Source organism: Rhinatrema bivittatum, chromosome 19, assembly GCF_901001135.1.
Source record: "Rhinatrema bivittatum chromosome 19, aRhiBiv1.1, whole genome shotgun sequence".
In the NCBI taxonomy this organism is placed as follows: domain Eukaryota; kingdom Metazoa; phylum Chordata; class Amphibia; order Gymnophiona; family Rhinatrematidae; genus Rhinatrema; species Rhinatrema bivittatum.
Genome location: NC_042633.1, coordinates 635,323 through 653,036, shown reverse-complemented (window position 1 = coordinate 653,036; position 17,714 = coordinate 635,323). Strand labels below are relative to the sequence as shown.

Sequence of the window (17,714 nt, the reverse complement as noted above, 5' to 3'; positions counted from 1 at the left end):
TCAGAAAGAGAAGACCTAACAAGGTACATGTCTCGCCGAGAACTCATAACCGCAGGACTCTACGCGTTCAACGACCGTCCCAAGGATTACAGGACATGGAAAGCTGGCTTCCAGAATGTTGTGAAACCTATGAAGCTGAGTCCGTCAGAAGAGATGAACTTGGTGATAAAATGGCTAGGATGTGAATCGGCCAAACACGTGAGCAGATTGAAAACCGTCCACCTAAGGGATCCCTCTGCAGCATTAAAGGAGGTGTGGGAGAGGCTCGACCGATACTATGGAAACCCAGTCACCATAGAGAACGCATGGTTCGAGGAACTGGAAAACTTTCCAGTAATATCCAGAAAAGACAACCAAAAGCTACTACAATTGGGAGATCTCCTCCGAGAGGTGGAGACTGCGAAAGCCGAACTAATTTACCCGAGTCTCGTCTTCCTAGACACACCACGAGGCATGAACGCCATCATAAATAAGCTGCCAAGCGACATACAAGACAAATGGGCATCTCACGGTGCCCGGTACAAAGAGGACAATGACAGGCACCCACCTTTCCATGTCCTCACAAAGTTCATACATGACTTGGCAAACCACAGGAATGACCCTAGCTTCCAGTTCAGCGCATATGAGACACACAGAATCAGCCTCCGAGTGGGCGAAAGGCCAGCCAAAGAGTACGGCAACAAAAGGAAACCCATTTCTGTGCAAAAAACGGAAGTGTCACCCAAGACACCTACACCAGATGAGCTTCCCGATATGAGTAAGGTGGAGGATCCAGACCGGCAGTGCCCCATACACAAAAAACCTCACCCGCTCAGAAAGTGCCGAGGATTCAAGGAGAAACCCTTGAAAGAATGCAAAGAACTGTTGAAAAAGTACAGAATTTGCTACCGGTGCTGTTCTTCATCTGGCCACATGGCTAAAGACTGTGACACAGCCATCAAGTGTTCAGAGTGTGGAAGCGACCGACACAATAGCGCTCTGCACCCTGATGAAGCAAAACTCCACCCTTCAAGGACCTCACACTCCAGCCCAGACCACAGCGAGGAGGAGGACGACCAAATGCCAGAACCGGAAGTGACCCCCAAATACACACAAGTGCGTGGGAGAAACAGCGACGGCAAATCCTGCACAAAAATGTGCTTGGCCATAGTATATCCCAAAGAGTCACCTGAGAAGGCAGTCAAAATGTACGTCATCATAGATGAGCAGAGCAACAGATCCCTGGCAAGGCTGAAATTCTTCGACTTGTTTGACATCCGTCATCACTACACTCCGTACAACCTCGAAACCTGCTCAGGAGTCACCCGTGTAACAGGGAGGAGGGCAGGTGGATACGTGATAGAAGCGATGGATGGCAGCAACAAGTCAAACTTGCCCACGCTCGTCGAGTGCAGCCAGATGCCTAACAAGAGAGATGAGATTCCCACACCAGAAGCCACTCGGCACCTTCCTTATCTAAAGTCCATAATGCACCAGCTCCCACCACTAGATCCGGAAGCAGAAATCCTGCTGCTATTGGGCAGAGACGCACCAGCACTGACCAAGGTCCTGGAGATGCGTGATGGCCCAACAGCCGGTCCCTACGCATACCGACTTGCCTTGGGATGGGTGATAGTCGGCGAAGTCAGCTTGAAGCAAACAAAGGGACCAAGTGTTCAGACATATGCCACGAATATCTCAGAGGATAGAAATCCTACCCTGTTTGAACGACGTCCTAACCACCTAAGCACCAAGGAGATCCTAAGCTGCAAAGGACCACATCTCAATTCAGCTACCAGCCGGATCTCCCCCCCATCAGATGCAGAGGAACATCTAGGGGACCCAGTGCTTCAAGTCGCCACGGATGGCGACAAACCTACCCCTTCGGTAGAGGATAGCCCGCTGCCCGCAGTGGCCACGCCCGGGCCCAGAAGGACAGCCCAAGAAGGAGATAAAGAACACGACGCAGGTGCCAGACGCCTCGTGGAAAAGGACTTCCATGTAGATGACGAGCCGAGGTCCTTACCCATTGCAGAGGAAGCAATACTGGCAAGCACCAGTCTACGGCTCCACGAAATGGCACCCGACAAACCTGAAGTAATGAGAATATCTCCTCCAGACGATCATGCCAGAAACTCAGAGAACTTGGTCCTGAGAGTGGACACACCTCCTCTCCAACGTAACCTTGGGTTAAATTGGGATCCAAAGAGTGACGCCTTCATGTCCCAAATCTCGACCCAAGGTGAACCACACACTCACCAAGGTGTCCCGTCCACAGTCAACAGCCTGCACGATCGACTGGAGTTTGTGACTCCAGCCACGACACAAGGAAGAGCCTTGTTAAGAGAGCTTTCATCAAGTGCTCCTGAGTGGGACACTCCACTACTTCCAGCAAGGAAGCCAGAATGGGGAAAGTGGAAGAGCCCCCTAAGAGCGCTTGAACAGTTCCACACACTATGCACCCATGTTCCAATGCCACTCAATACAAACAGCCACAAAGGGATCTGCAACTTCTCGGACACAGCGGTGAAGGCCACAGCCGCGGTAGGCCTTTTGAGAGCGACAGGTGCAGAAGGAACAGTGCGTGGAGACTTCATCCTCGGCAAAGTCAAGCCAGCACCACAACCTAACCACAGCATACCATGCCTAGAATCATGTGGAGCGGCGCTGGCAGAGGAAACAGTGGAATTGACAACAGCCGAAATAGACATTCGAATCGATGCCGTCCGTCTTCGCATGGACAGCCAAGTAGCACGGAGCTACATCTACAACCAGACAAGAAGGTTCCATGTATACGCTCAGCTCTGGGGTTCAGCCACCCGGACCCGTTCCAACTGTGGAACCGACTTCGCAGGAAACTGTAAACAGTGGGACATTGTATCCATCACGCCTTTGAGGCAAAAGACTATGAACATTCCGGTACCTCGCGGAAACTTGATGGCGTGGAGCTCCACAAGCATCAATGGAAACAAGTCCAACAGCTTGCCAACTCCCTTGGGACCCGTCGGAAGAAATAGTACTCGCCGGCTCTCCAGCACCGAAGCAAGTGGCGATCCAAGATCTTCTACAGGCCCATCAGTGAAGTGGTACTCCTCATGCCACATGAAGAAACTTGAACTTCGTGGACTGTTGTCCACACCAAGGACTCTCTCTCTCTTTGTGTTGTCTGTCTTTCGTTTCAGCTTAGCGAAACTCCTTGAGGAAGACACCGTCTACTGCCTAGATGACTGGATGAGCGAGATGACCGCAAACTTCCCTGAGCGTCGAAAGATCCAGTTATAATGAACTTTACACTGTTGCATGATGATATGAGAACTGATATTGTGGTATCTTGTGATACCAGACGGGGAGTGTTCTGTCCCCAGTAAAGGGTACATGTTTGTGTCTGTATACATTGCATCCCACCTGTGTTTACTACAGCCCCTCCCTCCTGAGAACTCATGACATTTTCTGTAACCCAGGACAAAAGTCTGGGAGCCTTGCCTTTAAAGGGAGTTTGCCTTTAACAGAAGCCCCCTCCCCTCTGTTCCTCCCATTGGGAAAGGGTCTGCATGCCTTCTCAATCTAACTTGGGTCTTCTCAGGTGCCTTATTGGCTGAAGGGACTGCTCTTCATGTCCCCTCCTGTGTCACATGGATCCTAGGCTCGCTACCATTGGATCTCGCCCCTAGCCCCAGCCTGTGGGGACTTTTCCTGTAATCACTCTCCAAGATTGTGGGCCAGTCTCAGCCACGCCATGTAGAAGACGCACGTGCCTGTAACCTCTGTTACACGAACAGCTTTTTTACATTCCTTCTACCGCTTTAATCCTAAAAGACTAATCAGCTTCAAACCCTCGTCTTCTTACCCTGCACCTCAAGAAACTCCTGCTCCCCCCTCTCCTACCTACTTCCAGCCAAAAAGATCTTCGCCTGAGGCTACATTGAATCCAATAATTGTGAGTAATAGAAAAATTATCTATGCAATAAATGATTCATACTAAAAAGATCTTTGTTTTGGAGACTGATTTAAAGAAGGAAAGTTAGCTGTCTGGATGAGGAAACTTGGGAAGTTTTTATTGAGCCAGAACAGTTATGTTATATTCTAATGATAATAGATAATATTTCTCAGTTTTGATTATACCTCACTAGATGCTAACTTTTAGATGAAGGGAGAAATAGCTTAACAACAACACAATAAAACAGGAAGATCCCTCATATATAATTGCAGGTTCTGGCTAATGCATATGAATGAGTGCTCAGGGTTGGGCACAGTAGGGAATGAATTGCTCTTGGGTATAACAACGTCTATCCTTTAAGTGAGTTAGAAGTTTATAGCATAGAAGAAAAAAAAAAGGGGTTTTAGATTTGTAAATGGAAGTAGCTCTTATCACAGGGGACAGCGCCTCCTAGAGGTGGACCATCATAGAAAGGAAAGTAGCTTTATGACTGCTTTTTGCTGAATTAAGGTATAACAGCAGTTGGACTTTTAAGGAACCTGTAATGTCATTTTTAAATTTAAATTTAATCATTATATTAACTGTCATATACTAGATTTCTTTCCAGGGTACCAAAGCACAAAGCACATCTGTCTCTGTTCCATGGAAGATGAAGATTACAGTTTTTTCCAGTTTGATTCCTTTTTCATTTTTAATAGATCTATTTTACTTTTAATCCTGAGTTTTTGTTTTCTTTTGTGGATCGATCCAATTCTTTTATATTTTTAAAGTACTTTTTAATTTTTTGAGCTCAAATGTATGTCATGTGGTCTGTTATGTGTTGAAGGTGGAATGAATGCATGCATGCATTATGTAGTCAGTTTTGTGAAATATATGTTTTAATGTAATGTCTGAGTATTTATGTTTGTGGTTCGGACCATTGCATGATGTTTTGAAATAATGTGGGGATTATTTTGCAAATTAAATATAGGGAGTACGTGACATAATAGTATTTTCTTACTACTTAATCAGGATTTGTTGTACTTTTATTTAGGTTTAAATCCATACACATGCATCTCATCTAATGAGCTAAGGCAGTCGGCTCGGCCATCAGCACTGAATCCTACTAAAAGAACTATATACGCACTGACTGCAGAAATTATCCTTGGCCACAGAAGTTATTATATACTATATGGACTGAAATGCTTACAATTTATACATGATCTTTGCTTTTCTCTTCGTTCTATGGGAGTGATTTTATGCAGAATCTAGGTTTTTTCATTCTCGGCCAGAACTTAGGTGTTCAAGTTAATGATATCATCTGAAGTGATGCTGTTTTTATTAGTTTGTATGTTCCAAATTTGGTAGCATTTTCCAGTCTTAGAATTTATAATACTTATATGTATTGCTATGCTGAATTAGTTAAATGAATATGTACTAGGTTTATCTTTATCTAGGGAAGCTGCTTTGATCACATAGAGGGTGATGTGTCTCAGTATGATTCAAATATGATAATTCTTGGTTCAAGAGGGAGATCTATATATATTTCTCTTCCACACCAGCATAAGTTATAAGCTATTCCTATTCTTTTGTTTTGCAGCTTGCACTTATGGTAATCTCTTTGCTGATCTTTAATATCTCAATATTCTATTTTTTATTCTAATTTCTTCGCTGCACCCTTTTTGAATATCTTTTTCCTATGACACTATCTATTAGATTTTACCTAATGACTGTTTCACTCTCTTTCACAAATATTTCTTACTAGTGTAGTCTGTGATGTTTATTATGAGATTGTTCTCCTTGAAACAAATACATACCTTACACATGAGGAGCTCTGTCATAGGGATCTGCAAAATTCTATTACTATGTCTTTCGGCATATTAATTGCTCATTGTTCTTTTCTTCTTATCTTGGCCCTTTCACTATAAACCCTATCTGTGACTTAAGATATTCTGTTTATAAGCTAGTTTGTTTCCATTTAGGATTCCAAAGGGGAAGATATAATTTTCCTTATTTCTGTTTGTATTTGTATTACATTCCTTCCTTTCTCTGTGCAAAGATTCACACTGATGGTTTATTAATCTTGCAAAGTACATTATTTTGTTTTAGATCACATAATATGCTAAAGACTTTCTCACAGAGTCAGCTTTTTCTTGTTTTTATGATTATCCCCAATTACACTTAGACTTACCATCATCTAAGAAGGGTATTAGCCCCACTTCTCTAGAAGTACCTGAAGACGAAGCAGTATTAGTAGCCCTCATCTACCTTAATAACTTATACCCCTTGACCGAAACTGGTTTAGAAACCTTGCCATCCACAGCTGTATCATCTCTTGGATAGGTGACTGCCACAATTGAATTAGGACTGTCCATACAGTGATTGCTTTCACTGCTACAGTTTGTTGTCATAATACTGCATAGCACCATCAATACCCTACAGAACTAGCATGATGTTTTGGACTTTTGCTATGCCTTTGCCTACCATGCATATGCCTCTGCTTTCGATGATTTGTATCCTCCATCACTGCAGCCTATGACTAGAATATGTCTTATGCTTTGCAACACCTTTATAACTTGTCCCACATTATGTATGCACTACACAGTATGAGTCCTTCTGCTGATTCTTGTTTTTTCTTTTCTTTTTATTGGCTTTCTTCACTTTTCTGGTAATGTGCATTGATTATATCCCTGCTTGCCATTTTAATGAATATTATCCTGGGTAGTTGTTCACAATAACAGTACTCCTTGAAAAGACTTGCCCAGTATACCTAGTATTATATGAGAAACATAATACTTTCATACTGATCTCTCTTTGTTCTTATCTTTACATGTTATACCACTATTATTAATTATTTGACTCTGAAAAAAAATAACATAGGTGGTCTTGCTATTATGAAGTAGGTCCTTTTTATAACGCAGGTATCTGTATAGCTCCATTATAGAGCTAACGGCTACCTAGTGAAAATTAGTTATGTTGTTATTATTTGTCAATTCATGAGTACATGTCTGCCTATGAGTCTCATTTACTTTAAGGGGGAATCTAGAGGGATAACACATACACAAGGTTAGTTGTTAGCTTACATATTTAGCCCATTTGCCATAGTCACTTCTCACTGTTCTGTCTTCACCTTTGGTACTTGGGTGTGCCACCTTTCCCATTGAAGGTGTCACAAGAGGGAAAATGAAGAATATGCCTGATCAGACAACTAATATTGAGAAGGAAAATACCCAGACGCCTCTGCTGTACTGTGGCCTGTCAGAGCTGAATGAACTCTGAGTGCCTTTCTGAGCATGACTTGCAGAATGTCTCTGAGCAGATAGACAAGCTGGCACCAAAGGAGGTGAGCCTATTCAGTGGGTCACACAGAAGAAACCAACGGCGGGAGCTTCAGGCACTATCTCACTGGACAAGATCATTTACAGGACAAAAGGATTATTTGGAGAGTGGGAGCAAATGAGCTACACCTGGGGAAACCTGTCAGGGCAGTTCAGAGGATAGGTTGTCATGACTACAGCATGATGTGTCTCTGTAAATGAGTCTTTGGGCAGTCACGTAATTCTAGAAGTTTCGGCAATACTGTATGTTTAACTATAAAAGAAGGGTTACTTCCTGTTTCCTATGAGATGCTGGTCGTTTTGAAAGACAAAAGGCACCCAGTATCTAGCATCTCCCAGGAACACTTATAATGCCAATTAAAATTTACTTTATACAGTTTACTGAGTCTAAGTGTTCTTGTGTGCCTGGCCCTAAGTACAGAAAATTATGTACAGGTGGTGTCGGGAGCAAGGAGAAGCCCGTGCTGCCACCGGAGTCCCCGATCCTACCGGCGGCAGAAGAAGAGGAGACTACAGCAGAGGAAGCCCCACGTGCTGGCCCCATGAGTGTTGAATTACTGCAGAGCCAGCACAGGCAGAGGAGCTGCAGAAAGGCCGCTGTCCACAAAGTAAAAAGTTACATGAAGGCAGCAGTGTGTAGGACAGGAGAAAGTTTGTGCATCCCAACTCCTACTACTCCACGACAATCCCAAGGTGACTGGAAATCAAAAGTTCCCAGGTATGGAGAGTGTGAATTTTTAAAATCCTTTTCAGTTCTAGTTTTCAGGTGTTATTTGATGTGGCTGTTGTTTTGAAATATTTTATTGGTGTTTGGGACATGTATAAAAAAGGGCCCAGTGAGAGACACCTCTGCTGCAGGCCTGGCACGAGATGCTGCTCTGTGCTGGAAGATGAATCTTTTATATGTTAAAGTAGACCAGCTGGAGTCTGTCTCTCTTTTCTCTACAACGAAAGCTGGCACAGAGGAACAGGAGGCAGGATTTACTCTTCTGATTCCAGCTTCTGTGCAAGGAGCTCATACGTTAGCTCTGCACTAGTGTAAGGATGCTATAAGGGGTTCTCTGTGGAGACAGAACAGTTGGAGGTCGTGAAGAAGCAGAAAGGTAATAGAAGCACAAGAAGATGGAACTGGTCAGACATCTGGAAATAGTCAAGGCTGTTAGGATATTGAAATATGTTAAATTAAATTTTGCTCCTATCTTCTGGGCTCAGCTTACAAGAATGCGGTATTATTGGCATATGTGAGATAAGATAATAGTACTAACCATATTATGCAAATATAGAAACTAACCCATTGGTGTGCAGGTCTGCAGGAGGTAATGTGTACAACCTATTGCACAGCTTCAGATGAGCGAGCTCCACTCTTACCTTACCAAGCTAGGCTGTTCTGCATTGCTCCATAAGATATCTTACTAATAAAGATTTTCCTTGTTGGCGGTCAGTATTCAGAGTTTATTCTAGCACTTCCTCAATGTGGTAACCAGATGTCACAGATCCAATATCCCCTCTCCCTCTCACTGGCCTCTAGATAGGAAAACCCAAGTCCTGGGATACAAAGATAACTCTTTCTCAGACACTCCTGATATGAAGCTGGGCACCCCTTCTCCAGGAGGGCACAGGCTGGCAGAGAGCACTGGCACCTGCAATGCCTCCAGCTAGGAGGGTCAGGAATAGAAATGACTGCACCAGAAACCCTCCAAGGTTTAACCTTAATCACGTGCTAGCCTGCAAGTGTCTCTTCTCACCAAGCTCTGTCACACAAATACCCAAAGATGCGCGCACACACACACACACACAGACACACGGACAGACACACACACACACACACGGACACACACACACACACAGACATCCAGTCTGCCCAGCAAGGTTCTTATGGTATTATTTGCTGCGCCATGCAGCTTAGCCCCCAGTTTATTTTAAGGGTAGCAACTGCCGATCCCTGCAATTATCCCCAAGCCTTAGGATAACCCATAAAAAAATGTAGTGCTAGCAACATTTTTACAGGGTGATGAGCCTTCTTGAAAATTCAGACAGTGCTGCCTGATCTGCTTTGCTTATGGACTTGTCCTGTATTTTTTCCCTTATGTCTGTGCATCAGTATCCCAGACTGTAAAGGTCAGGGATCATGTTGATTGTCTCTGAATCCAATTCCTCTTTCCTGCCACTCCCCCCTCACTATCAAAGCAGAGAGCGATTGCTGCAGTTGTGTTAAAAGCAGGAAGACTTATTGGTTAAGGGTAGTAATCCCCATGCTTTCTGTTAAGGGTAGCAACTGCTGCTCCCTGCAGTTACCCCCATGCTTCTCAGTTCCCCAGAATGTAAAAGTCTGGCCCCTTATTGGTTGTGGTCTGAATCCAATTTCTCTTTTCCCCTGCTGATGAAGTGGAGACCTGTGTTTTGTTTGCATGAAAGCATCAAGGCTTATAGATTAAGGCTAGTAACTGTCGCACTGAGAGAATTACTCCCATGTACCCTTTTCCTCACTTCCATCCTCGAGCCTTTAGGGATTCTCAGTGTTTATCCCATGCCCCTCTGAAATCTTTCACTGTTTCTGTCTTCACTGCCTCCTCTGGAAGGGCATTCCAGGCCTCCACCACCCTCTCCATGAAGAAATATTTCCTGATGCTGGTTCCGAGTCTGCCCTCCCTAAGCTTCATGTCTTCACCCCTAGTTCTGATTTCTTTCCAACGGAAAAGGTTCGAAGTTCATGCATCTTTAAAACCTTTCAGGTATCTGTAGGTTTGTATCCTATCTCCCCTGCACCTCCTCTCTTCCAGGCTGTACATATTCAGATCCTTCAGCCTCTTCTCATAGGTCTTCCAATACTGATCATGTCACGTGGAAGCTAATATATCCCCCAATCAATAACCCCTGGGGTCCCTACGTTCAAAATCAAGTCCCTCATGTCCTGTTAAAAAGCGAATGCTCCTGCCTGCAAATTCAGCTCAGCGTAAAGAAAAGCAATCAGGTAGTTCTCAGGGAACAGGACTGCAGTCAGACTACTCTGTCCTGGGTATTGCACCCGGGCACATAGAAATGACTGGTACCCAGATAATGCAATTTCTTAACGAGACGCTGCCGAAAGGTATTACCTTCCCAACACGTTATCTCTCTGGGAAACTTGGCGAGTGTCCCAGAAAGCAGGGGAATTTCAAGGTTTATGTGAGCCACTAAATGCTGTGATCTTTTTAAAGATCGCAGAAGGATTGTAAGATTGTAAAGTACGTCTTCAAGGTTAAAGCAGCCTTCTCAGGTGTCTGCAAATGCTTTCACCTTGTAATCTTATTTATTTAATTATTTATTTATTTATTTAAAATATTTCTATACCGGACTTCATGAATGGGATTCATATCAGGCCGGTTTACATGGAACAAGGGATAAACCAGAGTAACCAAAACAAGAAGGCCGAAACTAGCAAAGTTACAATATAACAGGGGGATTAAACTTGGGAGCTATAGTAGCTAGGAATAAGAGAGAGAGGAATTAACTACATATAAATCATATAAGATAGGTTAAGAAATTAGTAAACATTCAGTTCCTTGATCTGAGTCTGACGAATTATTTTGAGTTAGGGGAAGGCTTGGAGGAAAAGCCACGTCTTAACTTTTCTTCGAAAGGTGAGGAGGCAGGGTTCCAGTCTTAGGTCGGTCGGTAGTTTGTTCCAAAGGACTGGTCCTGCTGTGGAGAAGGAACGTTCTTTGGTGGATGTTAGACGTGTGGATTTAGTAGGTGGGACTTAAAGAGTTCCTTTATATGCCTCTCTGATGGGTCTTTCTGAAGCATGGTGTTTGAACCGGGTCTGAAGGTCTAGGGTGAGCTGTTTGTGAATGGTTTTGTGGATTATGGTGAGTGCTTTATGTAGAATTCTGTATTTTATTGGCAGCCAGTGTAGGCTTCGGAGGATGGGGGTAATGTGAGCACTTCGGTTAGTGTTGGTTAAGATTCTGGCTGCTGCATTCTGGACCATTTGTAGAGGTTTTGTTGCTGAGATGGGGAGCCCCAGGAATAAAGCATTACAGTAGTCCGTTTTCGAGAATAGCGTAGATTGAAGGACGGTTCTGAAGTCCTGGAAGTGGAGAAGTGGTTTAATTCTTTTTAAAACTTGAAGCTTATAGAAGCAGTCTTTGGTGATATTATTGATTGATTTCTTTAAATTCAGATGATTGTCTAGTATGACTCCTAAATCTCTTGTTTGAGAAATCTGTGTGTCAGGAGCTGTAAAATTGGTGTTGGTCGAGTGTTCAGGGGAGATGAGAAGGATTTCCGTCTTGGATGCGTTGAGAACCAAATTCAGGCTGGAGAGGAGACTTTTTATGGATTTCAGGCAATTTTCCCAGTAGTCAAGCATTTTTGGCAGGGTTTCTTTTATGGGGATCAATATCTGAACATCATCTGCATAGAGGTAGTGTGTTAATTTTAGGTTAGTGAGCAGGTGGCAGAGGGGTAATAATTAGATATTGAAGAGGGTTGGAGATAACGAAGAGCCTTGTGGAACGCCTAGCATTGATTTATAGCTTGGTGATTCTTTGTTGTTGACTCTAACCTTGTAGCTTCTATTGTTGAGGAAAGAGTTGAACCATCTGAGGGCGAGATCCGCGATTCCAATGTCTGAAAGACGGTTTAGCAGGAAGGCATGGTTTACCGTATCGAAGGCCGCTGAGATATCTAGGAGGACCAGTAGGTATGAAAGCCCTTTGGCAAGACTCATGAGGATGTGGTCTGATAGGGAGATGAGAAGGGTTTCTGTGCTGGAGGATTTTCGGAAACCATACTGTGAAGGGTAAAGTATTTTATTTTCCTCAAGGTAGTCAGAGAGTTGTGTGTTAACAACTTTCTTTGTGAGCTTCGCTAGAAATGGAAGGTTAGATATGGGTCTGAAATTGGAAAGTTCTTTTGTATCAAGATTGGGTTTCTTCAAGAGGGGTTTGAGAGATGTCGTTTTTAGCTCATCCGGGTAGATTCCTTGGGCTAGGGAACAGTTTATGATGTTGGTTAGTGATCTAGAGATGGTGCTGGGGATGAGGAGCAGAAGTTTAGTTAGGATGTCGTCTGTCGGATGGAGGGTTTCATTTTCTTAAGGGCGGATTCTATCTCCATGGTGGTAGTGGGTTCGAAGGAGTCAAGGATGTCTCTAGGACGATGGGTGCGATTAGAGTTGAAGGCTGAGGTTATTGTGTTAGTGGGGAGTAGTGCCAGTGTGTTTGCAATTTTATCCTGAAAGAAGCGTGCAAGTTCATTGGCTTTTGATTGAGCCTGTTCATCAGGGATGGTGGGGGCAGAGGGTTTTGTGAGTTGGGATACGAAGGAAAACAGAGCCTTAGCATCATATTGTATATCGTGGATTCTGCTTGCATAGGATTCCTTTTTTGTCTGTAGAAGAGAGGTCTTGTAGAGATGGAGGGTGTGTTTGTAATCCGATAGTGTTGTGGTGTTGGGGTTCTTACGCCATGTGCCTTCTTTATGTCTGAGGTCTAGCTTCATTCGTTTTAAGTTCTGGGGAGAACCAGGGTTGTTTCGTTTTTTGTGACCAATTGATGGTTTTTGTCATTTACGGGCAGAGTTTATTGGCTATTGTTTCCGTGATACTGCTCCAAGAGAGAAGCGCAGAGTTGGGGTTGGAGATATCCAAATTAAATCAAAGAGTGTTTATAGTAATGTCTTGAGGGAAGATGTATTTAAACATGCATTGTTCTGTGTTAAAGCAAATCAGATCTCGACGGATATAGCATCTAACTTCCTAAGAAACTAAAATAAAGCTTTTAATTAGGGGGAACATACTGTCTCTTTGCTTGTTATGTTCTTGGTATAACTGTTAGTCTGGTGTGACAAAAAATGACAGGAGTCAGCTGGCACGTTATAGAGTAACCGATTTATTGAACCTTGAGCTTTCAAGGACGGAGTCGTCCTCCTCAGATGTATGAAACGATGTACAGGAGATGGGTAAAATAAATACAGAACAGAGCGAAGGTCTTCTCTCCACACCATGTCCTGCCTAATCCAATGCCTTCTCTTCTTTCTGTATCCTCTTCACCCCCAACTCTATATATTATCCATTGCTTGTACTACACTTCAGGCATCTGACAAAAGCTCATGCTTCAATCAATTAGAAATATTTCTCAATGTGTGGTTCACAATCTTGGAATTCTTGTTGCAGAATAGAAACTGATCTGCAGCAGGGAAATGAGGCTGTGCCTTAGCCCATCTCCTCCGTCTTGTCTGACCTTCCCGGATGGGGGGGGGGGGGGGGGGGGCGATAGCACCAACTCTGCCTAGAGTGGAAAAATCCTAAAGCCATCACTGTGGATTGGGCATGAGACTGGCTCTGGCCTGGAGAAATGCTACAGGGAACAAGCAGTGGAGTATAGGGCAGCTGGGATTAGATGTCAGGAACCCTTCTGTGTGCCTGGCCAGACCCAGAATCCGATTTTCTGTATTCCTCTGTGCCTTCTGTCTGTCTCTGACTCCGAGTTCATCCATAATCCTATACAAGCACAGTAATCCCATAACAGTTCCCCCCCAATCATCTTCCAAAGTTGGCTCCTATGACTGGATGAAAATATGACATGGGATAGAGTGAATTGCAGGGGGCTCAGCCATGATTCAGGTCCTCATTGCACCCAGGGCTGCTGCTGGGCCAGAGCCAATAACAAAAGGAAGGGAGCGCTGGGCTGAGGGAAATTTAAGGAGAATGACCAAAGGTTCACCTAGGTTACCAAACAGTCCTGCACCAGCCCTGACTGCAGCCAAAAATTCTTACTCTTACTGATTTCCCAGTCAGCAAAATCACAGGTTCACAGATACACAAGGAATAAAGCAGTTCCCTGACTTGCTGCTCCTGTCTCCCACTCCCCACTCTGCAGCTGTTTCTCTCCCCGGATCCACCTTAAGGAATAAAGCAGTTCCCTGACTTGCTGCTCCTGTCTCCCACTCCCCCCTCTGCAGCTGATTCTCTCCCCGGATCCACCTTAAGGAATAAAGCAGTTCCCTGACTTGCTGCTCCTGTCTCCCACTCCCCCCTCTGCTGCTGTTTCTCTCCCCGGATCCACCTTAAGGAGTGAGCATCCCCCCTCCCTCCTGCCTGACCTCTGCCGGGGAGCTCTGCGCATGCGCCGGCTCCTGCTTTCTTTCTCTGCCTGCAGAGAGCAGGAAAGACTCAGAGTAAAAGCAGAAACTTTCTGCCTCCCCAGGACCGGAAATCCCTGCAGAGGGGGAGAGCAGGGGCTTTATCTGAGCCCCCAGGAATCAGCCCTGCCCCCTCTGAATCCCTCCCAGCACCTGCAGGACTGAGAGGGAAAAGAGGAGGGCAATGTGTGCCCTGGTGTCTGATCCGGTAAGAAATCCTTCTCTGTCCTCTTGTGCATGTAAAGGAAACCTTTTCCCTGTGCAGCTCTTCCAGCCTCCCCTCCTGCCAGCACAGGGCAGAGATCTTTCCAGCCCCGAGATCAGCAGAGGTTAGGGGGGAGGGAGGGAGGGTGCAAGAGAGGGGTAAAACTGTTACCGTAAGAACAAAGACCCCAGAAAATAACCGGTCCGTAAAAGATAGACTTTATTAGCTAGCAAAGATGCAGTCCTGGCTAGTGCTCAGAAAAACTGCATACCACTCCCCCTAGGGAGCTGACTTTTATACAGTAATGCTGGTAAAGAGGCGTAGCTTACAGTCAGAGTATATCACACGTCAGAAAGCAGAAATGAAACTAACTGGTATGTAACAAAAACGAAACTTAAGGCAGGCAGTAACAAAAACGAAACTTAAGGCAGGCAGGATACGGCTGCAAGCATCTTATTAATACAGTACATGATTAAAAAGGCCCACTAGATGGCAGTACAGTTCAGTGCTTCTTATTACTACAGTACATGATTAAAAAGGCCCACGAGATGGCAGTACAGTTCAGTACTGGCTCAGGTAAACAGGAATTTCCAGCCAACGCCGCAGCTGGATATCTGGTGCTAGGCAGGATTCAGAACACCTACAATCCCCCCTTTGATACTTCAACTTCGCAGAGAAGGCGTAAGTATCAATACACGAGGTAGAATCTGTAAGGCAAGCGTAGACAAGTTAGAACAAGGCAGACAGGCGGACCCTAAGGTGCCATCAGGCCGTAGGTTGCTTCACCGGTTTGAGATGAGGGGTCCCTAGAGGAGCCCCCCCCCTTTGTAGCCGGACTTAACCATGATGGCACAGTGGTCCGTCGTAACCAGTGAACGGAATCAGGGAGATGTATCAGTGTGTATCAGTGTCTTCACAGTCGGAGTCTGGGGGCTCGGATCCTGGGGGCTCGGTAGGAATCGCAGTGTAACTGTTGAGCATCATGATATGAGCTGCAGCCCTCCTGTCAGCGATCGATTCCATCATGGAACGTAGGTGTCTGAGAAATAGAGGGAGACAAATAGGAATAATAATACAGGAGGCGAAGAACAAAAGGAGAGGGACCAGTAAGTCCTTGATACCCGGAATGGAGGAGAACCAAGAGGAAAAGGGTGAAGTCCAGTCGAAGTTGCCAGACCAGGTCTGCACCGGAACGTGGGCTAGGCGTACCATACGATCGGTAATGTCTTTAATGACTAGACTTTGGTCATCAATCTGTAAACAACAATTAGAAAGGTTAAACTTCCCACAGACACCACCTTCTTGGGCAAGGAGGTAGTCAAGAGCTAAACGATTCTGATATACAGCAGTAATTAGCTTAGTATTTTGCTTGGCTAAAATGTTAAGTGCCATTACGGAATCATTGGTTAAAAATTCAAGGACAGCCTGCAGGCGGATTATACGGTTTAACATATAAACAGGGGTCCTGTATCCATAGGACCCATCTTCCGCCCAGGTAGCAGGTCCGTAGTAGTGAACGATCCGTTCAGGAGGCCAGTCGGCATCTGACCAATCGCCGATGGCAACCTTCGAGTCTCTGCGGCGTTTGTTGGGTTTCAGTGATGCATAAACCGGAATACCAAGTGTTTCCCCCGCAGATATGGGCAGGAGGAAAAAGCTAGGGCGTATAGAGGCTAAGAAACAGGAACCGTACCATGCCCTGGGTAATGTTTCATACGCCCTCCGGCCGCAAACGAAATAATAACCATCCGGTGCGACAAATTCTGTAGAGATGTCAGATGCCAATTCCCATGTCCGGTTAAGGCGTGGCTCAGTCCAGAATGAAGAAGGGGCCCGGAGATTATCTGTTTGCCACCAGATAGAACCGTTGCTAGATACGGTAAGAACACCTGTACAGGGTGAGTCCCCTACCGGGACTCTATATAACTGTGAAAGCTCACGGGAAAGGCAATGGGCACCAATAACATCTGTTTGGAGGGCCCATTCATAGGGTTTATGGGTTCGTAGGTAAGTAATATTGGTGGTGTTCAAAACATCCCAATCCAATTGGAAGATCTCCTTAGCTTCCCATGGCCATTGCTCTCCCATGTTGGTTCCCCCGCACACAAAGCAGTTCGAGAGTGATTGCAATGTTTTCAGCCAGATTGAGGAACATATTTTTAGCCTGGTGGGATGAGGCGTGTTCGAGAAGATGGTCTGACAATTTGGAAACCTCATTGAAAAAGGACTGGTAGCCCAGCACAGAAGTGGTATAAATAGGTGGGGATAAAGGCTCTATTGTCTGACGAATTGTTATGAAGGTTTTGGGATCTTTCCCAGTTCCATCAATCCCGATTGCCCACGTACCTTCCCAAGTGGTTCCGCCACCCCGGACAGGTAGCTGTGCTGGGGGAGAAGATGAAGTTCGGAGAGGCCAGGTAATGGAGACCTCGTTCCCCGTCTCACGGCGGAACTGTGTCAGCCCTTGACACCCTGAAAACCCACCTCCAGTATAGTCACAAATTCTATCCCAACCACTACCGCCAGAACAAGGGAACCAGTGAGGGCCCCAGTTGCCGCGGGAATACTTGGGCCAGCACAACCATTTGTGATTGAACTGGTAGGTTTTTCGCCAGGACTTCGTCCCACAGGCCTGGCGGGATAAGGGATGGAGGTCCATGGCTTGACAAACATCAAAGGTTAGGGTTGCAGCAGGGTCTTCTTCTGTATGAAGGATTCTGACGGAAGTAACATAGTATAAGAGCCCTTCACCGTCTGGGGTGGTTGGTCGCATGCCAGGAATCTTAGGGAGCCCCACATAGAGTGTGACATTATAATAGCGAGGACTAGCCGGGGTGTGACATACTGTTTGATTGGCTTGCTGACATCGGGAGAAGGTTTGCAGTCCCTGGCTGGTATTGACAGAACAGGGCTGAAGGGGAGTGCATAAGGTAGGTGGAAGAGACTGGTGAATGATGGCGGACGTGAGGTTATAACCCCCTGGGATAGGAAACCGCACGTTCTTGATGCACTCGGAGCAATTCGCACTTAGGCTGGACCCATGACATTTGGGAAATACTTCAAAGGAGAGCAGTAGTACCATGAAAGTCAGGAGGTGGTACCCATCGTGCGGAAGATGTTCAAGACAAGATACAGAAGAGCTGAGATGAGG

General features: G+C 45.3%; 1 protein-coding gene and 1 long non-coding RNA gene across 2 annotated transcripts in view; both read left to right on the top strand.

Annotated features, from left to right (window-relative positions):
• Positions 1-5,466, top strand: part of LOC115080180 — a 28,011-nt gene extending 22,545 nt beyond the window's left edge. Inside the window, exon 3 of the long non-coding RNA XR_003853532.1 lies at positions 4,950-5,466. This is a non-coding gene — a long non-coding RNA (uncharacterized LOC115080180). The remainder of the gene's footprint in view (positions 1-4,949) is intronic.
• LOC115081042 (zinc finger protein 184-like) overlaps positions 1-17,714 on the top strand; it is a gene marked incomplete at its 3' end in the record, with an annotated part of 711,587 nt that overhangs the window by 84,220 nt on the left and 609,653 nt on the right. The window lies entirely within an intron of this gene.